Below are 9,602 nucleotides of genomic sequence, written 5' to 3'. Positions count from 1 at the left end.
CAGAGGAGACAAAGGGCTAAAAAGACAGATATATCCCTGTCTTCTGGAGCTTACATTTTTAAATATCAGATTCTCTCTCTTTCTCTCGCTCTTATATTTCTACCTATCAATGACTCAGTCATGTCCACTTGCATGTCTGTATTCTCATGTGAAAATTAGAATCTAATTCACTTCAGCTACTACTTAAATCTGCTACCGGAGTTCTCTACATAGATGCCAAGAGTACATTTCCACCTGGGGCAGATTGAAATCCTATGCCAGGGATAAATGACTTCTACGTGGAAGCCTTCTTAAGTCTCAAAGATTCTCCATTTGGCTCATAAGAGAGAATAGATCCTCTTAGGGGAGAGGGGAGAAGCACTCAGGAGTTCTGGACACTGTGCAAGAAACTCTGTTTTCCCCAAAGTGAAGGAGAGTAGCTGTAGTGCAGAAGAGTCCTATAGACATGGCTAATTTCTTCCCCCAGTGGCAGGTGGAGGGGAGTGTGGAATCTGTGCTCCTGGCTATTTTATGTGGTTCAAGCCCACTGAAGGAGTGAGGAACTCCCCTCTGGGAACTTTGTTTCTTTCAAAATGTTTTCTTTGCTTTTATTTTCTGATTAGCAAAATAATAAATGTTAGATATGGAACACCTGGAATATGCTGTGAGTTTTCTAAAGCATGTAGCCACACACTTGCCTGTAGTGGCTCTGTTGGGACCATGGGGCTGTAGCACAGGTGACCTTAAGCCAAAGGAGGAAGGTTACTCCCATGTCATGCTAACATGACAAGGACAGAACTGACAGAAGTGCTCTTGTCCTCTCTCCCTGTGCTCAGCATGCAGGGACCAGAGTGTGTATTTTTTTCAGAGCTCTTCATGTTTGATTGCTTATTTTCTCCTTTAGGGATACTCTGGGTATTCATTTAATAACCTTTCAATGTGATGACAATGATTCGGGGAAGTTTGACCAAAGTCCCAGAAGTGTATGTGAAATGGGAGAGAACAGGTGAGATTATTCAACAGAACACATGACTCCCTTTCCATGAGCCCCTGTCTTCAGTCAGAAGCAGATTATCCTAAAGGAAAAGCCAGGCTGATCCTGGTCCAAATCTCAACTCTACCATTTAGTTATGTTATCCTGTATGTTCCTCATCTATAAAATTAGTATAATAACATAAACCTCATAGGATGGTCATGAATCTAAGTTAACTTACACAAAGTGTCTGAAACAGTGTCTGGTGCATAGTAAATACTCAATAAATAGTAATAGTTGTGCATATTGCATTTTTGCCTGGAAGAAAATAGAGTCTTTAGGGCAAAACAAAGGGGAATTAAGAATACCATCCTCATTTTCCAAAAACAAAGTGGCATTTGGGGATACATTAGATTATCCACTAAAATGTGCTGTAAAGTTCAATAAAATTCAATAGGTGATCAATGAGGTTCAATAGGCCTGACTTCTTCCACACACTCAATGCACCAGACCAGATAAAGAAAATAGGTACATTTGTGAACCCATCAAAAATTGTCTTTGTGAGAGAAAAGAAATTCACACAACTTCATCTTGTGGCATAATGGAGAAAGCAGGATTCTTTGACTTGATAGGTATATATGGGGCCTCATAGAGAAATGGGCTCTGTCGTGGTGACCTGTCAGATTTGTAGCCTCAGAAGAATATCCATAATATGAAAGGTGTTTACTCCAGCTATCACAGCAGTCAAACTGCTTGTAACTAAATAAGTATTTACAAAAAGTCGTTAGGAAAATGCCTACTTTTATCCTTTCTCTTCTTAATTCACCTCTGAGAACACAGATTATTTGTAGAGTGAAGTCAGAGTGTGACATGGTACTACCTCCACCAAAGACTTTCTCAAGGTACAAGAATGTTCATCTTCTACTTCACTGGTCTCTTGGGCATTGTGATATAATAAATCCAGAGATCAAAAATAGATGTGGAGACAACTCCTATCTAGAAAGCTCAACTGATACACAGTAGCTAATTAGACAAGAGTATCTTCAACCATCCTTGACTTAGGTGGCCCTGCTCTTGAAGAATATCCAGGTTTTATGAAGTGAATTATAGATGAACAGCCAAAGAGAGGCCTTACATCATAACTTGCCACTCCTCAAGCCAAGGTGGATTCTGTCCCTCAGGAAGGACAGCAGTTTCCCAGGATTTGGGCTTGTGGAGCCACCTCCAACTTTCCCCCCATATCCACAAAAGGAAGGCAGTTTTATGTACCATGAGTATTACTACTACCTATTATGCTCATGTACAAGTTTATTAGATGCTTTTTTTTTTCTTATTTTAATACTGATCCATCCAGGGAAGGAAGTAGGGGAAACATTATTTTCCCATATACCGAGGTCTAAAGAGACTGAGAGATCTGTCCAAGTCCATGGAGGTAATGAGTGGATGAGGGTGGTGGTCAAAACCTCTGCCCTGCTTGTCTCTCAGATCCACGAGATTTATATAAAACAGATTGTTGTGGCATGAAAGCATTATGCAAATTGTAAGACTTTTATTGTTAATTAAGTATTTCAAATAAGAGCACTCTGAGAAACATTTTTGGCTGCTCCAAATACCAATAGATGTATGTGGGGTTGTTTTTTTTTATAGTTTGTTTCTGGCTTCTTTAAGTTTTCCTTACTTAAGATTTCAGGAAAACATAATTTGCTCCTCAGTTTTCAGAACTCTGTGAGAGTATATAATGAATATCAAAAGCTGGAGAAATGTATCAACAGATTTAAAAAGAAAGATGAGGATGCCATACAAATGGTCACATTCACAACTGTAATCACTCTGTGTGACCCACCCCCAGGCTCCCTTCTCAATCAATCTGGTAAGGGGAGGTAGTGTGAGCAGGGTGAGGGGTCCAGCACAGATACAATGGAGATCTCTCTGCAAATGTTTCTGTATTCATCTGATTATTGCATATAAGGGCTAGAATCTACTATCAAGCTGAATTTGGGGTGGGGTGCAATGTGTTTGAAAGATGCTATTCATAGGCAGTCCCCTTGTGTGGTACCTTGAAGGAAGTCAAGGAGGTGCAGGGAGGAGTGACTCATGGCTTTGGCTTGGGAAGATCTAAAAGACTGATTAGTTATTTTGTCTACACTGTGGAAAGGTTACAATAAGCTGATGTCATTGTGATGAACAATAGTCTGCTCCTGTTTGAAAGAATCCATTTTCAGCAGTGGGGGATGGGGGGAGTATGCATTAGATCTTTGTTTATCTTGCAGTTGAGTTCTCAGCCATGTTCAAAAAATTTTGCCTTGCCAACTTTTGTGAAATAATCCAGCGGGTTAAAGGAATCTTCTTATTTTTTTTTTCTAGTGCAAAAAGTCATTTTTTATATTCACAGAAGAAAAAGAAAGATAATTTGCTTTCTGAATATTTTATTGAATATTTTCAAATACATCAGAGAGTGTTTTAGTAACTTCAACTATTGAAAAAAATAAGTGACTTTTTTTTGTTTTTTGTTTTTTTCCTTGGGAGAGCATTCTGTATGTGTTTAACTATCCATCAAAATTCCATAGTTGGGTGGCTGGGTGAAAAAAGCTGAAGGGAAAAATAAGTGGCATTTCTTGTATTAAAAGTATTATATGAAAGATAAGCACAGGGCTAAAAATACCACTATAATTTATTCTAGCTAAAGAATTATTCTGATTTACTAAGACTATGTGCTAACTATATATAAACTAATGAGATTTATAAATATATAATTTAAAATATGTAAAATATATAAACCTAAAAAGGGAAACTAGAAATGATAATGATATAATATTTCTTGAATGAATATTTGCCCTTTCTGAACATTTTGATTCTAGATGAATAGAAGTTTAATAGATCAATAATATATAATCATCAAAAATAGTCAAATTAATATAATTCAAATACATTTAATATACAATATATTTCAAATATATTTAAATATGTCAAATTAAATACAATCAAATTAATGCTCTGATAACAAATTAATGCTCGGATTAAAAATAAATCTCACAGGCTCATGATAAAAAGAATTATTTCTCTACCTTATTTGCTGAGCAGAATCAATGACTACTGCAGAGCCCTGTAGTTATCACTAACGCCCTAAATAATTTTTTTTTAAATTTTAGAATTGTGACTGTATTTCAGCTTTCTCATTTGGAAACAATAAATTAGCATGGTAGAGATGACTAATTGCCTACCTGTGATGATCCCCCTATTTCTTACAAACAAAACCATAATTTTGTTAAGGGCAACTGCCTGCCTGTCTATATTTCCCATCTTCCTTTGTAGCTCATAGTGGCAATAGGCCATAATTCTGGACAATGAGATGCAAGTAAAGATCATTGGGTGAAACTTCTGGGAAAACTCGTTAAAAGTGAACAGATTTGGCTAGATTATTCCTTTTTGTCCTTTGCCTTATCCTTTCTTTGAGCCAAGAACATGGATGTGATGGCTTGAGTTCCATCTTGTGAGCATGATGAAAAGGCTCACACTACAGATGGCAAAATGGCGAGTTAGACCATACATAGTTATTAAAATATTACTGACACCATACATAGTTATTAAAATATTACTGACTATATTCCTTATGATTTACTTTACTTTCCCATAACTATTTTGTAACTATCAATTAATACTTATTAATCTCTTTCCCTTTTTCATCCACCCCCACCCCCCTCCCATTTGACAATCATCAAAATGTTCTCTGTATCTATGAGTTTGTTTCTATTTTATCGTTTATTTTGTTCTTTAGATTCCACATGTAAATGGAATCATATAGCATTTGTCTTGAGCCCCCAGTGACATCAACTGTTTACATTCTTATTAGGTGAGAGAAACATAAACACATATCTTATATAAACCACTCGTGGAACTTTTGGTTAAATGTAACCAAACAAAATTTCTCAATGATACAATTACATATGATAGGGAATAAATGGCTAATATGTTAACAACATTAATATTGTGCTCCTATTGTACATTGTTTTATTCATGATTATTAAAAATGTCTTGAAAAATTTGAACTGCTGGGGGAGGCAGCTCAAAATAAAATATCACCTGCCATCTTGAGTCAATGTCCTTCACATTTACTCTTTTTTTTTTTTAATTGCAGTTGGAAAACGATATTATATTAGTTTCAGGTATACAAAATGGTGACTAGACATTTATGTTACTTACAAAGTGATCACCCTGATAAATTTGATACCATTCTGACACCATACATAGTTATTAAAATATTACTGACTATATTCCTTATGATTTACTTTACTTTCCCATAACTATTTTGTAACTATCAATTAATACTTATTAATCTCTTTCCCTTTTTCATCCACCCCCACCCCCCTCCCATTTGACAATCATCAAAATGTTCTCTGTATCTATGAGTTTGTTTCTATTTTATCGTTTATTTTGTTCTTTAGATTCCACATGTAAATGGAATCATATAGCATTTGTCTTTCTCTACCTGACTTACTCCATTCAGCACGATACACTCTAGGTTCATCTATTCTGCTGCAGATGGCAAGATTTCATTCTTTCATTTATTTATTTATTTTTATGGTTGAATAATATTCTATTGTGTATATATATACATATATGTATGTGTATGCATGTGTGTGTGTATATATGTGTGTACACACACACACACACACACACACACACATATCTCCTTTCCTTTGTTCACTCATCTATTGATGGAAAACCAGGTATCCTCAATATCTTGACTTTTGTAAACAATGCTACAATGAACATATGAATTCATATGTCCCTTTGAAGTAATTTTTGGGTTTCTTTGACTGGTATAAGTATTACTACCCCAGATTGTTTGCTTGTTTGTTTCCATTTTCAAAAAATATCTTTTTCCATCTCTTTATATTCAGTCTGTATGTGTTTTTTGATCTGAAGTAAGTCTCTTGACTCACCCTTGGAGTAACGTCAGAAACATGGCAGAGTGAGAGTTGTCCCCAGATATCTCTTATTAAAGCAACAACAAGCTGAACATTTAAAACTCAACAAAATACACCCAACCTGCACAACAGCACGTCTGAGCATGGGATCTGTGAACAAGAGCTACCACAGATCAGAACCCCAGGAGTCGGGCTGTAGACTGGGAGAAACAAGGAAGCTGCCTCTCACAGCCAGAGCTCCCAGCAGAAAGAGGGAGAGGGGAGAAGGTGCAGCAGATTCTCTGAAGAGCCCTGCTTGAGAGACTATGAGTTCCATAAAGTGGCGGCAGTGCCCAGGCATCAGGGCAGAAAGCAGGAAATTGGGGATGGCAGACAAGTGAGGATGGCAGAGAAACAACAGTTGATTATCACCAGCTCTGGTTGCAAAAATCAAGGTCAAGTCACAGTTCCCATCTTGCAAAACAGAGAGCCCCTCATCCCATATCCTCCAAGACCGAACACAATGATGCCCCAGGGGAATATGAGCAAACTACTGAAAATGTCACAAACACTGACAGGGATTGAGACTGAGGATAGCTAGTGTGATTGAATATCTATAAAAAAAAATTATAAAGACTTCATATAAAGCAGGGATCCAAGAGGCTTAGAAGTCACCTACTGGAAATCAAAAGAGAAATACCTTCTTAGCAGCCGGCTAAAAAGAGACCTTTATATAATAAATCTTCTTCCTGGAAAAAGCAGAATACACTTCCATTAATACCCAGGGGGAGAAACAGTCCATTAAACACCACGAACAACCAAAGTAACAAGGCAGCTCAAAAAAAAAAAAAAAACCTCTAAAAATCAACTTAAAGATGCTGAACTACGCTGCTTAAATGACAGAAAATTCAGGATGGTACTTCTGAGAAAAACTCAATGAGATCCAAAATAATTCATATCGACAATTCCAGGAAGTGAAAAACAACTAGATCAGCAGAATGAGTTCTTTAGCGAGGAGATAGAAAACCCTCAAAAAGAACCAACTAGAACTTCTGGAGATGAAGAACACACTGAAAAAGATTAAAAATGAAATAGCAAGCTTGAGAAATAGAGTTGACCAAATGGAGGAAAGAATCAGTAATGTCGAAGACAGAAATCTAGAAATAAATCAGAAGAAAGAAGAGAGAAAACGAAGAATGAAAAAATAATGAAAGAGAAATACCAGAACTAGCTGATACTAGAGGAAACATCATAATAGCAGGCGTTCTCAAAGGGGAGGAAAAGAAGCAGGAATTAGAAACCATTTTCAGACAAACGGTTGATGAGAATTTCCCAAATCTAAGCAATAAGCAGGAGCTTGGAATTCAAAAAGTCAACAGAACACCCAATTGTCTCAACCCAAAAAGGCCTTCTCCAAGAAACATTATATTAAAATTATCAAATATCAACAACAAAGAAAGAATTCCCAGCAAAAAGAAGAAAGTAATCTATAAAGGAAAACCCATTAGATTACCATCAGACTCCACAGCACAAACCTTACAAGCCAGAAAAGAGTGGAATCAGATATTCAAAATATTAAATGAAAGGAACTACCAGCCAAGAATAATGTATCCAGCTAAGCTCTCCTTTAGATATGAAGGAGAAATAAAGACCTTTCCCGACATACAAAAATTTAGGGAATTCTCCACTATGAGGCCTGCATTATAAGAAATACTAAAAGGGGTCAGCTCAACTAAAACAGAATGACAAAATAAATAAATAAATAAATAAATAAATAAATAAATAAATAAATAAATAAATAAGAGTAAGGCATCTAGCAGGCAGATAGAAGCAGAAGAGAGCAACCCTTACTAAGAACAGGGCATTATAAGCTTAAACAACAAGGAGAGATTTGATATAGCAAGATAGTAATGAACATTCAGCATACATAGGGACAAATTGAGACAACAATGACAGAAAAGGGGAGGATTCAAAGATCCAAATTCACAAAGGGGGCTGGAGATAAGGCACATGCAGAAGAAAATGGACTGTATATATACAACTATCCTCTACATATTCATAATGGTAACCACACACCAAAGATTCAGAAGTTTATAATGCTAAACAAGGAGAACCAGAGGGAAAACCCACAAAACCCAACCAAAATAAAGAAAACAGAGACAGAAGGACAAGGAAGCAATGGAAACACTGAGCTACCAGAAAACAAAAGATAAAATGGCTATAAAAAGGCCTCATATTTCAATAATCACCCAAAATGTAAGTAGACCGAACTCACAAATAAAAAGGCAGAGTTGCAGAATGGATTTTAAAAAAAAAACAACCATATGCTGCCTCCCGGAGACATGTCTCAGCTCTAAAGACAAATATAGACTCAAAATGAAAGGGTGGGAAAAGATATTTCAAGCAAATGGCATTCTGAGAAAAGCAGGAGTAGCGGTACTAATATCAGATGAAATAGACAAATAAAAAAGATAAAGAAAGATACTGAGGGACATTTCATAATGATAAAGGGAATCATGCACCAAGAAGACGTAACACTTATTAATATCAATGCTCCCAATCAAGGAGCCCCAAAATATATAAAGCAATTACTAACGAAACTAAAGGGAGAACCCGAAACAGTATCGTAGTAGGGGACCTAATACCCCACTGTCGGATATGGACAGATCACCCAAACAGAAAATCAATAAGAAAATGACATCTTTAAATGACACGTTAGACCAACTGGACATAATTGAATATTCTCAAGAATCAACCACATACTGGGACACAGAGATAGCCCCAACAAATATGAGAGGGTTGAAATCATACCTGCCATATTCTCTGATTATAACAATTTGAAACTAGAGATCAACTGCAAAGAGAAAGCAGGAAGAAACACAAATACATGGAGATCAAACAACATGACAATGAAGAATAACTGAGTCAGAGAAAAAATAAAAAGAGAGATCAAGAGATACATAGAAATGAATGATAATGATAGTACAACATATCAAAACTCTTGGGACACGGCAAAAGCGACCATAAGAGGAAAGTTCATATCATTGCAGGCCTATCTCCAAAATAAGAACGAGCCCATATAAACAACCTAATGTTTCATCTTTAAAAAAAAACTAGAAAAGAAAGAACAAATGATGTCTAAAGTCAGCAGAAGGAAAGAAATAATCAAAATTAGAGCAGAAATAAATGAAATTGAAAACAAAAGAACAGAAAAAATAAATGCATCATAAAGAGCCAGTTCTTTGAGAAGATTAATAAAATTGACAATCTCACGTCTAGACTCACTAAAGAAAAAAAGAGAAAGGACAAAAATGAACCAAATCAGGGATGAAAGAGTGGAAATTATGACCGATATCAGAGAAATATGAAGGATTATACAGGAATACTATGAAAAAGTATATAACACTAAATTTAATAACCTAGAAGAAATGGACCAGTACTTAGAAAAATACAGCCTTCCTAATCTTAATCTGGAAAATCTAAATAGACCTAGCAAGAGTATTGTAATTGAAACAATGATCGAAAACCTACCAAAAAGTCTAAATCCAGGACCAGATGGCTTCATCAGTGAATTCTACCAAACATTCAAAGATTTAATACCAATTCTCCTCAAACTGTTCCAAAAAATCAAAGAGGAGGCAATACTTCCTAAATCATTTTATGAAGCCAATATTACTCTGATACCAAAACCTAGGAAAGATAACACAATAAAAGAAAACTACAGACCAATATCTCTCATGAAC

The sequence above is a fragment of the Pteropus medius genome, unplaced genomic scaffold (genome assembly GCF_902729225.1).
Source record: "Pteropus medius unplaced genomic scaffold, Ma_sr-lr_union100, whole genome shotgun sequence".
NCBI classification, from domain to species: domain Eukaryota; kingdom Metazoa; phylum Chordata; class Mammalia; order Chiroptera; family Pteropodidae; genus Pteropus; species Pteropus medius.
Note: the sequence above shows the minus strand (reverse complement) of the source record.